At 47.4% G+C, this 13000-nt stretch overlaps 1 long non-coding RNA gene across 1 annotated transcript in view; it reads left to right on the top strand.

Annotated features, from left to right (window-relative positions):
* The first annotated feature begins 2300 nt into the window (after window positions 1-2300).
* LOC135049868 (uncharacterized) overlaps window positions 2301-13000 on the top strand; it is a 229836-nt gene continuing 219136 nt past the window's right edge. The window contains exon 1 of the long non-coding RNA XR_010241504.1: window positions 2301-2381. This is a non-coding gene — a long non-coding RNA (uncharacterized LOC135049868). The remainder of the gene's footprint in view (window positions 2382-13000) is intronic.

The following is a 13000-nucleotide window of genomic DNA, read 5'->3' as shown; positions in this document are numbered from 1 at the left end:
TATTGTGTGACCATGCCCCTTTCTTTTTGAGACCACGTCCCTTTTTTGCAGCCTTTATTGCATGGGCGCCGTGGGGAGGAGGGGTGAGTTCCACCACCTCTCTAGGACCACTTTAAGCACTGCCTGAGCCTGACTCGGATCCGGGCTCGGGTGGTGACGTTCGGGCAGGTTCGGTTCTCCGAAAACCGAACCCGCTCATCTCTACTATTAATATATCTTTTCACCCACCTACTGCTGCCACATACTTACCGATATGCTGGCTACCTCCTCAGCCCAGCTTGGCAGGGGTGAGGGTGGAGGTGCGTGGTGCGGCATACTGGGGGTGTGGCAGAGGGAGTGATGCGGGATAAGGGTGGAATGATGGGGCGTGTCTGCAAAATTGCAGCATTGCAGACCCACCTCGCTACACAATGCTGAGAAAGCAGGCATTGTGAGGCAGTGGGCGGGGCCACAATGATGCTATCCACCATGACTCACGTCATCTGCATCCCAGCTATGGGAGGGTTGTGTGCAGCTGCAGTGGGGTGCAGGCAGGTGGTAGCTGGTGACTTGCTCACTCTTCTGGGAGAATAAGCAAGTATGTGCTACCATTTACCCACAACCACCCACCTTTCCACTGTGCTCTCAGCAAACCACTGTACCTCTTGTCCTGCACCTTCTCCCACCTCACCCTTTTTTTGTTCCCCCGCATGTCAGAGTAAATGATCATAGATGTGCTAAATTTAGCACATCTACGTTCAGATCTGAATTACCACCATTGATGGAGATGGCGCCCTGCTTGCAGCCAGTAAGAAGCAACATGGAGACACCTGACAATGGAAAGTACGGCACAATCTTTGTGCAGTGCTTCTTGCCCAGTGTTAGAAACTGTGAATGGTTAAAATTCAATCCCGTCAGGGCACAAGGGGTAAGGGGAAGGGGGGGTACCCAAAAAAATCTATCTTGCCTCCGGGGGACTGGGATGAAGTTACGCCACTGAGATATCATATACATTCAGGGCCGTTTCTAGACAATTTGGCTCCCAGTGCGAGATTTCAAAATGCGCCCCCCCCCCCTATTGCTCTAAAAAAAAAAAAAAAAAGTGTGCCCCCCCCATATAGCCATAAAAAGAAAAAGCATGCGCGCGCCGTAGGCGCGCGCGCTCCCGACAAGGGTGTGTGGCCTGATTAAAATGGGCGTGGTCTCATTAAAGTGGGCATGGCCTCATCTGATATCATCACACCCACCACAGTACGGAAAAAAATAAAAATGTCCCCTTTTTACACATTACAGCAGGCAAGTGTCCCCATATTACACAGCGCGGCAGGCAGGTGTCCCCATTTTACACAGCGCGGCAGGCAGGTGTCCCCATTTTACACAGCACGGAAGGCTGGTATCCCCATTTTACACAGTACGCAGGCAGGTGCCCCCATTTTACACAGTACGCAGGCAGGTATCCCCATTTTACAAAGTGCAGCAGGCAGGTATCCCCATTTTACACAGCGCGGCAGGCAGATATCCCCATTTTACACAGCACAGCAGGCAGATATCCCCATTTTACACAGTACGCAGGCAGATGCCCCCATATTACACAGTACGCAGGCAGATGCCCCCATATTACACAGTACGCAGGTAGGTGCCCCCATATTACACAGTACGCAGGCAGATGCCCCCATATTACACAGTACGCAGGCAGATGCCCCCATATTACACAGTACGCAGGCAGGTGCCCCCATATTACACAGTACGCAGGCGCCCCCATATTACACAGTACGCAGGCAGGTTCCCCCATATTACACAGTACGCAGGCAGGTGCCCCCATATTACACAGTACGCAGGCAGGTGCCCCCATATTACACAGTGTGGCAGGCAGGTATCCCCATAGGCAGGTGCCCCCATATTACACAGTGTGGCAGGCAGGTATCCCCATAGGCAGGTGCCCCCATATTACACAGTGTGGCAGGCAGGTATCCCCATAGGCAGGTGCCCCCATATTACACAGTGTGGCAGGCAGGTATCCCCATAGGCAGGTGCCCCCATTTTACACAGTGCGGCAGCGGCAGGCAGGTTTCAAGCTGAGGAGAAGGAAGGGGGAGAGAGAGAGAATACTTACGTCTTCCCGCTCTTCGGTCCCGCCGCCTCACGTCCCGCGCCGGCCGCCTCCTCCTTCTTGCTTCTCCTTCTCGCCTCTCCCGAGCGCTCCTGCTCGGGGGGCGGGGCTTTGCGGAATGACGCGTTTGCGTCGTGACGTCACGACGCAACGCGTCATTCCGCGAAACTCCGCCCCCCGAGCAGGAGCGCTCGGGAGAGGCAAGAAGGAGTAACTAAGTGCCGCGGCGGGCGCCCCGTGCAGTTGCACGGCTCGCCCGCCCCTAGAAACGGCACTGTATACATTGATATGGGTGAGTTCAGTATGTGCAGTAAGAATGGAAGCCCTGTCAATCTTTCAGTGTCTGCTCTTATTGTATAAACAAGAGCGGTTATTAGATCAATTGCCTTTGTGAACCTTCTCTGTGTATATTTAGTGTTGTGTGTTCAAATTAGTTCCAGAAGTAAATTGCTCCTTTATTTATAATCACAATTGTTCCTTTCAGCCTGAGCTGCATTCAGCAAGAGAGTGAACACAGCATCCATGTAATTAAGACAAGGGATCATTGATCCTTATGGGGAACGTGACCATAGAACACTCATTGTTCATAGTGATAATTGGGACTTTCTGTGAATGATGGTTGTTGTCTGCTCTGGTATTCTTGTTGTATTCTTGGTCCAATTATTTTCTGTTGTCCTCTGATCTTACATAGTAAACAAGGAACACAGCTGACCCCACTTGAGCCCAGATAAGATTGTTACTTCTATCCGCCCCTCCACCCCCGATCCTTATTGTACACTACTGCGCATCACTTAAATACATCAGCTTACCTGAGTATTGGAGCATGGGGAAGGGGGGTAACATCGTGACATACACACTGGGTATGGGGGCACATGGATTCATATTTTGTTGTGAAATGGAGACATACAGACTGAGGCCTGGAAGGGGGACAGACAATATGCAGTATGTCCACAGACTACCCATCTTCTAATGGCTATTTCTAGTAGGACAATGCCCCATGTCAAAAAGCATACATAATCTCCAGCCGGTTCTCAGAAAATGACAATTAGTGCAGAATGCTCCAGTAGCCTCCACAGTCACCGATCTCAATTCTACAGAGCACCTTTGGGATGTGATGGACCCAAGGCTAGATTAACAATGGGGCAGATGGAGCTACAGCTCAAGGCCTCCACATAAAAACAGGCCCATCATCATGACAGTGTGATGATAACAAGCCGCCTAGCTGACAACACAGTTGGCCACATATAAGTATTAAAATTTGATTTCTAGTTTTCTCACAAAATTTTAATAAATGTTTCTATTTTTATGTATTTATGTACTGTGAGACAGTGGGTCTGATACTATAGGGGGTGTACACACCCACACAGCACTGACCACACCCACACAGCACTGGTCACAGCTCTTCCCCTTCTCAATTTAAGGGGGTCATTCCGAGTTGATCGCTAGCTGCATTTGTTCGCAGCGCAGCAATCAGGCTAAAAAATGGCAGTTCTGCGCATGCGTATGTAGCGCAATGCGCACACGTGTCGTACGGGCACAACGAACGATGTAGTTTTGCACAGGGTCTAGCAAAGCTTTTCAGTCGCACTGCCGGCCGCAGAGTGATTGGCATGAAGTGGGCGTTTCTGGGTGTCAACTGACCGTTTTCAGGGAGTGTTCGGAAAAACACAGGCATGCCAGGAAATACGCAGGCATGGCTGGGCAAACGCTAGGCGGGTTTGTGACGTCAAAACAGGAACTGAACAGTCTGAAGTGATCGCAAGCGCTGAGTAGGTTTTGAGCTACTCTGAAACTGCACAAAAAAAAACTTTGTAGCCGCTCTGCGATCCATTCGCACAAGACAGAAATCATTCTCCACTGCGATTGAGTCAGGTGCATTCCCCCTCCTTTGCCTATATCGTAGGTGGATGTATAGGCTTGAATGGCCTTTTGCTGCTCCTCCATTTTCTAAAGCATATAGTGTTGAATTCCACCTCGTTACCACCTCTTGCTTCAATTGATGGCAGGGCAGGTTCAGGAGTGTTTGCTGGCACTCCAGTCTTCAGCATGCAGTCGCTGAATGTCGAAAGTGGCACACAATTTTTTGGGCCACCAACAGCATCTCCTGCACGCCCCTGTCATTTTTCAAAAAATTCTGCACCACCAAATTAATTGTATGTGCAAAACATGGGACGTGCTGGAATTTGCCCAGATGTAATGCACGCACAATATTAGTGGCATTGTCCGATATCACAAATCCCCAGGAGAGTCTAATTGGGGTAAGCCATTGTGTGATTATGTACCTCAGATTCCGTAAGAGGTTGTCAGCGGTGTGCCTTTTATGGAAACCGGTGATACAAAGCGTAGCCTGCCTAGGAACGAGTTGGAGTTTATGAGATGCTGCTGCTGTTGTTGCTGTGGGAGGCAATACATCTACCCAGTGGGCTGTAACAGTCATGTAGTCCTTAGTTTGCCCTGCTCCACTTGTCCACATGTCAATGGTTAAGTGGACACTGGTTACAACAGCATTTTTCAGGACACTGAGGACACTTTTCTTAATGTCCCTGTACAATCCGGGAATCGCTTGCCTAGGGAAGTGGAATCTAGACGGGATTTGGTACCGGGGACACAGTACGTCCATCAACTATCTAAATCCCACTGCACTATTGGTGGATACCGGATGCACGTCTAACACCAGCATAGTTGTAATGGCCTCAGTAATCCGCTTTGCAACAGGGTGACTGCTGTCATATTTCCTCTTCCTCGCAAAGGACTGTTGGACAGTCAATTGCTTAGTTGAAGTAGTACAAGTGGTCTTCCGACTTCCCCTCTGGGATGACAATCGACTTCCAGCAGCAACAGCAGCGGCAGCAATAGCAGTAGGCGTACCACTCAAGGATCCTCTAGAGGAATCCCAGTTAGGAGAGAACTCGTCAGTCATGCCAGTGACATGTCCTGCAGGACTACTTTCAATCCTGACTGAGGAGGAAATTGACATTCTGATGAATGCGCTGCAGGTGACGAATAAGCGAGGATGTTCCTAGGTGGTTAATGTCCTTACTCCTACTTATTACGGATTGACAAAAGGCAACACACGGCTTGACACCTGTTGTCCGGATTTGTGGAGAAATAATTCCACACCGAAGAGGTGGCTTTTTGGTATTTTGCCCAGGCATGACAATGGGCTTTCTCATTCCACGGACAACAGCTGTCTCCACTGGTGCCTTATTCAAACAAACCACATCACCATCAGAATCCTCATAGTCAACTTCCTCCTCAGCGCCAGCTACACCAATATCCTCCTCATCCTGCTGTACATCTACAGTGACATCCTCAATCTCAATATCAGCAACTGTACTGGCGGTGATCTTCCCAGCACTTGCGGGGGGCATGGAAATGGTGGTAGGAGCATCCTCTTTCCATACAGTCTTGGGGAGGTCAGGCCTAGACATCACAACCGCGGACACGCTTGGACTCTCTTTGTGGATTTGTGATATCTCTGAACGCCCAGTTGTTTTTTCTGTGTGCTTTAACAAGCTTTTTTTTTTTAAGAGAGGGAGGAGGGCTTCCATCCTCATGAGAAGCTGTGCCTTTCCTTGCCACTTTGTGTTGTGAATGGCATATTGACAATTTTACGTTTCTCGTTAGATAATTTCTTTTTTCCCTGATTATTAATTTTTGCTTCTTGGATTTTACATGCCCTCTATGACATTGGGCATTGGCCTTAGCAGACGACGTTGATGGAATTGCATAGTCAATGTCATGACTGGTGGCAGCAGCAGCTTCAGCACTAGTACTAGGAACTGGAAGTAGTTCCTAATCTTCCACTATTTTTTCCTCCAAATTGTTGTTCTCCATTTCACAGGACAGAACCCCTTTATTATTACAGCACACAGAACAGTGCCACTTTATTTTCACAGCACCCCTATATGTTTACAGCATACAGGACCAGTGTGCTTTTATTTGAACAGAAGCACCCCTGAATTTTTACAGCATACAGGGCCAGTGTAATATTATTTTAACAGCATCACTCCTATATTTTTACAGCATACGGGACCAGTGTGCTTTTATTTGAACAACAGAAGCATCCCTGAATTTGTACAGCATACAGGGCCAATGTAATATTATTTTAACAGCAGCACCCCTATATTTTTACAGCATACAGGACCAGTGTGCTTTTATTTGAACAACAGAAGCACCCCTGAATTTTTACAGCCTACAGGGCCAGTGTAATATTATTTTAACAGCATCACCCCTATATTTATACAGCATACAGGACCAGTGTGCTTTTATTTGAACAAGAGAAGCATCCCTGCATTTTTACAGCATACAGGGCCAGTGTAATATTATTTTAACAGCAGCACCCCTATATTTTTACAGCATACAGGACCAGTGTGCTTTTATTTGAACAGAAGCACCCCTGAATTTTTACAGCATACAGGGCCAGTGTAATATTATTTTAACAGCATCACTCCTATATTTTTACAGCATACGGGACCAGTGTGCTTTTATTTGAACAACAGAAGCATCCCTGAATTTTTACAGCATACAGGGCCAATGTAATATTATGTTAACAGCAGCACCCCTATATTTTTACAGCATACAGGACCAGTGTGCTTTTATTTGAACAGAAGCACCCCTAAATTTTTATAGCCTACAGGGCCAGTGTAATATTATTTTAACAGCATCACCCCTATATTTTTTTTTACAGCATATAGGACCAGTGTGCTTTTATTTGAACAACAGAAGCATCCCTGAATTTTTACAGCATACAGGGCCAGTGTAATATTATTTTAACAGCAGCACCCCTATATTATTACAGCATACAGGACCAGTGTGCTTTTATTTGAACAACAGAAGCACCCCTGATTTTTTACTACATACAAGACTGGGACAGCACCCCTGTATTTTCACAGCATACAGGACCAGTGTGCTTTTATTTTAACAACAGCACCCCTGATTTTTAACAGCATACAGGAGGACAGTGCCTCTGCCCCTTGTACAACACAGTGACAGCCAGGACAGCAACACCCATGTACAGCTGCAGCACCGCTAACAGCACATGAAACACCAGTGACAGCCAGGACAGCACAGGTACACACAGTGACAGAAGCAACACCCCTACAGAGCACACACTGACCCCACCCAACGCCACTACCCACAGAGAGACAGAGGTCTGTCTCCCTCACTCTCCAAGTCTAGAGTGAAAATGGCAGCGACGCGCGGCTGTTTATATGGAATCCAAAACCCACTAGATTCCGACAGCGGGATGATGATGTTTTGCCTCGTTCTGGTTTCCGAGTCTGGTGGGAAGTCCCGAGCCAGACTCGGATCCGGGCTTGGAGTGTGAAGTTCAGGGGGGTTTGGTTCTCTGAGTACCCGCTCAAGTTCAAGGGGGTTCGGTTATCTGAGAACCGAACTCGCTCATCTCTAGTAAATATTTATATATATTTACCTATATCATAAAAAAAAATCATATATATATATATATATATATATATTGTGTCCAGTTGTCCGGCACTCCCTCCTGGATAATGTTATAATTGCTGCGGTGCCATCTTAAGCTCCTTGGAGCTATTGTAGTGTAGGCAAATAAGCGGCACTCACCAGGCTTCTTATAGAAAAGTAAAACGGTCCTTTAATCGATCCTACGTTTCGGGGATACCCCCGTCGTCAGGGACAGCATGAACATAAATACAAAGTGTCATACAACATACATTTATACCCTCCCCCAAGCGCAATCAAGCAGTCTTACCTGTCTCACCTGGAGGACGCCAGCCTTCTGCATCGCGGGTCTTCCCGCCGGTCACGTATCCTCACACAGCCGAACGGGGCCCATGACGTCATCAGGCAGTGCCCTCCGGCGCATACAGCACACACTGCCTGGTTGCTATGCAGCACATAAACAATTCATGTTTGAAGACACGTTAAAACCAAAATGCCACAGCAAATAACACTAAAGTCTATACAGTGTATCAACTTAATATTACCATCAGTAATGACATATATAATATAATGCTCACCATAACGTTAGTTCCCACTATTGATGGATAATAGATGCTTGGCAGTTAACAACATACAATTACAGGAAGCATTGTAGCCCAAGGCTCTCATTTAACCCTCGAGGTGCTATTGTATCTAGGACAAAAATCCACCTGCATTCTTTTTGCAGTAAAATTTTAGCTCGGTTCCCCTCCCCCCCCGAATTTTCAAGGGGACGTGGTCTATGATTATTGCTCTCATACTTGCTATGCTGTGTCTAGCTTCAATGCAATGTCTAGCGACAGGCTGGTCGCTACTGCCTGTCTCTAAAGCATGCCTAATTGCTGTCCTATGTTGCGCCATACGCTCTTTGAATTGGCGCTGTGTTTTGCCGATATATGCCAACCCGCAAGGGCAGGTCAGCATATAAACGACAAAAGTGGTACTACATGTAACTGGATGTTTTATCTCAAATCGCTTCCCTGTATGAGGGTGACAAAATGTGTTGCCAACTGATAGGGCTCTGCAGGTCACACACCCTAAGCATCTATAGCAACCATTCCTCCTGCTTAGAAAGTGAGATGGATTCTTCTTATCCATTCCTGTAATGTCAAGTTTGACCAGCCGGTCCTTTAAATTCCTACCTCTGGTGTGGCTAGGCAGTAATTTAGCTTGCTGCAATAGGGTTAGATCCCCATCACTATTTACCATAGGCCACCATTTTTTGGCCTTTTTGGTGAGGGTAGAGCTCTTGTCCGTATATTGACTCACCCATGGGACTATTTCTGGAACACTATTTGGCACTGCATGGGACTGATATTTGAGAGTGTCTGCTCGTGGAATGTTTAACACTCTGTTTTTAGTACTCTCTAATAGCTGTCTATCATATCCTCTTTCTAGAAATTTATTTACCATTTGATCCAAAGCTGGATCAACCATGGTGGGTTCTGATGTGATACGTCTAGCCCTCAACATCTGTGAATAGGGCAAACTATTACGGAGAGGCAAGGGGTGAAAACTGTCATTCCTTAAAATGGTGTTTCTGTCGGTACTCTTGACAAATAGCGTAGTACTCAAGCTATGTTCTCCTACTGAGATCTTAACATCCAAATAATGTACTGACTCCATACTAATATCATATGACAGTTTCACCACACTATCAGACAGATTGTGCTCATCCAATATCTTGCGAAGGTCTACTACAGTACCAGACCAAACAATGAGCAAGTCATCTATATATCTGACATATAGTTGGATATTAGACAATAATGTACCATGGCTCCAAAATAGTCGTTGTTCAACAGCATACATGAATGCGTTCGCGTACGATGGGGCCACTGAGGACCCCATTGCACAGCCCGCCTTCTGTAAATAAAATCTGCCATCATGTAGAAAGAAATTGAGTGTCAACACCATGAGAAGCAATTTTAGAAAAAAATCCACCGGTGGTCCTACATAGTAAAGATTATCCACTATAAGTGACCTGACTGCCTCTATACCCGCATCATGAGGTATGCAGGTATAGAGGCTAGCCACGTCTACACTACACAATACCACCGAATCAGGAGTGACCACCACATCACTCAATTTATTCAACAATGCTGTTGTATCCTGTAAGTAAGAAGGAATTAATTTAATGCATGGATTTAAGATAGAGTCCAAAAATACAGAGATGGGTTGATATAATGAACCTCTCCCCGATACAATGGGATGCCCCGGGGGTTTTTGAGGGTCTTTATGAACTTTTGGGACCACATAGAATAGAGGCACGACCGGACAGTCAACTGTTAATGCCAATCGTAGTTGATCATTAATAATGTCATCTCTGACTGCCTGTAGTAATAAAGTATCCAATTCTTTCTTAAACACACCACTAGGATCCTTAGGTAATAGCTCATAAGTAGTGGTATCCAATAGTTGTCTGTTACATTAAAATCTGTAATCTTCTAAATTCTGTACCACCACTGCACCGCCTTTGTCGGCGGGGCGGATAATAATATCTTTCCGTTCTGACAGAGATTTCATGGCCGCCATCTCTTCCTTGTTAAGGTTATTAGCCTGACCGGGTGACCTGATCATCTCCTGACCCTCTATGTCCAAAAGCCGTGTAAAAGTTCGTATAGAGGGGTTTTGTGTCGTGGGATCAAACTTAGGTCTTGGTAAAATTTTCTTTAATTGTGGAGGAATGTCACTACCGGTTGCTGATGGGACTTGATCTATTTGTTTGCCGAAATGATCCTTTAAGCGTAACGTTCTATTGAGTTTATATGTACTCACTTTCCACTCAAATGGATCCATATGTGTAGTGGGTACAAATGACAGTCCTTTAGATAATATGCAGTGTTCTGCAGAGGTTAAAGGTGTAGAAGAAAGATTAAACACTAAATCATCTATCGGCGTGGAGGTTTTTTGTTTGTATATTCTTTGGTTTTGCCGTGCCCGCCTCGTCCTCTTGCGTTGGTTTTTGGACGAATGGCCGATCTGGTTAAGACCCCTAAAGGGTGGGCCGGATTAATAGGAGTACTTGGTGCCGCTTCTGCTTCACTTAGGGACGTACTGGACCCCTCTGTGTCTCTAAAACGGGTCCTCTGTCTCCGATATTGATAAGCTCTTGATCTATCAGCCGGGGGATTGGTATTGGATACCCATGAGTACACTCTCCGCTGTTCATAATCGAGCTGTACTTTCCGCAATTTTTCTTTTTTGAAAGCAATTAGCTCTCTTTTATATTGAGCCATCTGCGTATTGAGGCGGTCCATCCAATTAATGCTAGTATCAGCAAGTAGAGTACTCTTGTGAGTAGTTTCAAATTCCAATAATTTGGTCTTCGTCACATTCAATTCTCTCGTGGCCTCCTCAACAACTAATTGTCATGACTAAGGTTTTGTGAACCCGGTGCTAGCGAAGTCTGCGCGGGCGACTGGAGGACTACACGAATACCACCACTGACCTGGTTTGGAAGTGTTGTGGACTCGGGGTCTCTTCCGGTGACTGGGAAGAGGAACCGCGGCAGAGATGGCCGAATCCAGGTTCTCCTCATGCATGATGAGGTCGGCAGACAGGAAGCACGTGTGGGCGCTGAAGGTCTCCTGAAAGACAGAACTGGAAAGGCGCTGATGAATCAGTGAAGAATAACAGGTACAACTGTGCTAAAGGGCACGGGGTGCTTGGGGACACTGAGATGCTTGGAGACACTGAGGTGCTTGGAGACACTGAGGTGCTTGGAGACACTGAGGTGCTTGGAGACACTGAGGTACTTGGAGACACTGAGGTACTTGGAGACACTGAGGTGCGTAGAGGCACTGAGGTGCGTAGAGACACTGAGGTGCTTAGAGACACTGGGGTGCTGAGGCACGGAGGTGCTGGAAGCACAGAGATGCTGAGGCATGGAGGTGCTGAGGCACGGAGGTGCTGAGGCACGGAGGTGCAGAGGCACGGAGGCACGGAGGTGCTGGAAGCACGGAGGTACTGAGGCACGGAGGTGCTGGAAGCACGGAGGTACTGAGGCACGGAGGCACGGAGGTGCTGGAAGCACGGAGGTGCTGAGGCACGGAGGTGCAGAGGCACGGAGGTGCTGGAAGCACGGAGGTACTGAGGCACGGAGGTGCTGGAAGCACGGAGGTACTGAGGCACGGAGGTGCTGAAAGCACGGAGATACTGAGGCAAGGAGGTGCTGAGGCACGGAGATACTGAGGCACGGAGGTGCTGAAAGCACGGAGATGCTGAGGCACGGAGGTGCTGAGGCACGGAGGTGCAGAGGCACGGAGGCACGGAGGTGCTGGAAGCACGGAGGTACTGAGGCACGGAGGCACGGAGGTGCTGGAGGCACGGAGGTGCTGGAAGCACGGAGGTGCTGAGGCACGGAGGTGCTGAAAGCACGGAGATGCTGAGGCACGGAGGTGCTGAGGCACGGAGGTACTGAGGCACGGAGGTACTGAGGCACGGGGATACGGGAGCTCTGGAGATCACAACCTTAGGGAGCTCAGCTAGAATGCTCACACATAGCTGTGTGTGACACAAGGAACTGGCCCCGTTTCTAACTCAGCCTCCTGATTTATACTTCCTGGTCCTTGGTGATTGGTGAGCAGGATTAGGTGATGCAGAGAGTCTCAGGCTGGCAGAGGATTGAACAACTCTGGGTCAGGTGAACAGTCACTGTCATGTGACTACTCTAGCCAAGGCTGTGATGTAGAATGAGGCCTAGCAGGCCGAGAGAACACTGAAGCCTGGACTTCTGCAAAACACAGGATGCTGGCTTTTAGACCTAAAGTTCAGATTACTGAATTCAGCCTCACACAGGAGATCACCACAGGTGGAGCTAATTAACTATTACCTCTCAGGCAGAGAACTCAGGAAAACTCAGTGCTGACAAGCTGTTTAACTCCGTGAGTGAAAAGACACAGGATCCAGGACAGATGGCAGGGGTAAGTCACCAAATATAAAACCTACAGTCAGGATTGTGACAGTATCCCCCTCTTCAAGGGTGGACTCCGGACACCCATCTTGAATCTTAGAGGAACTTGAGAAATTCATACAGAAGAATTTAGGACCTCCGTTGATGCAGATTCCAAAGGTTTAGGACTAAATTCTTTAACTACAGCGTTACTAAAAGTCTGTAAGTCATGGAACACAGGATCATTACTCTCAAAGAGCATGTTGGCCCACTCCAAAGCTCTTCCTCTGAATGCCAGGAACAGATATCGAGTAATGTTGGAAGGAGTTACTGCACCTGAAGGATCAGACTCCATCCGAGAGAGAAATTGTTCAACCAGAGCGGCATATTGCAATAAATCTCCATCAAAGTAAATAGGTGGAAAACCATCAGACGAAAGCTTAGAGGATGAAACTGAAGAAAGCTTTGGCTGGACGAGTAGGACTGGATTGGATCCGAGGATACTTGAATTGGCTGGAGCCAAAGGAGACTGACCAGGCTGGTCCTGGAGTATTGCT

The sequence above is a fragment of the Pseudophryne corroboree genome, chromosome 1 (assembly GCF_028390025.1).
Source record: "Pseudophryne corroboree isolate aPseCor3 chromosome 1, aPseCor3.hap2, whole genome shotgun sequence".
NCBI classification, from domain to species: Eukaryota; Metazoa; Chordata; class Amphibia; order Anura; family Myobatrachidae; genus Pseudophryne; species Pseudophryne corroboree.
The sequence above is the reverse complement of the archived record's forward strand: the minus strand, read 5'-3'. Positions and strand labels throughout refer to the sequence as shown.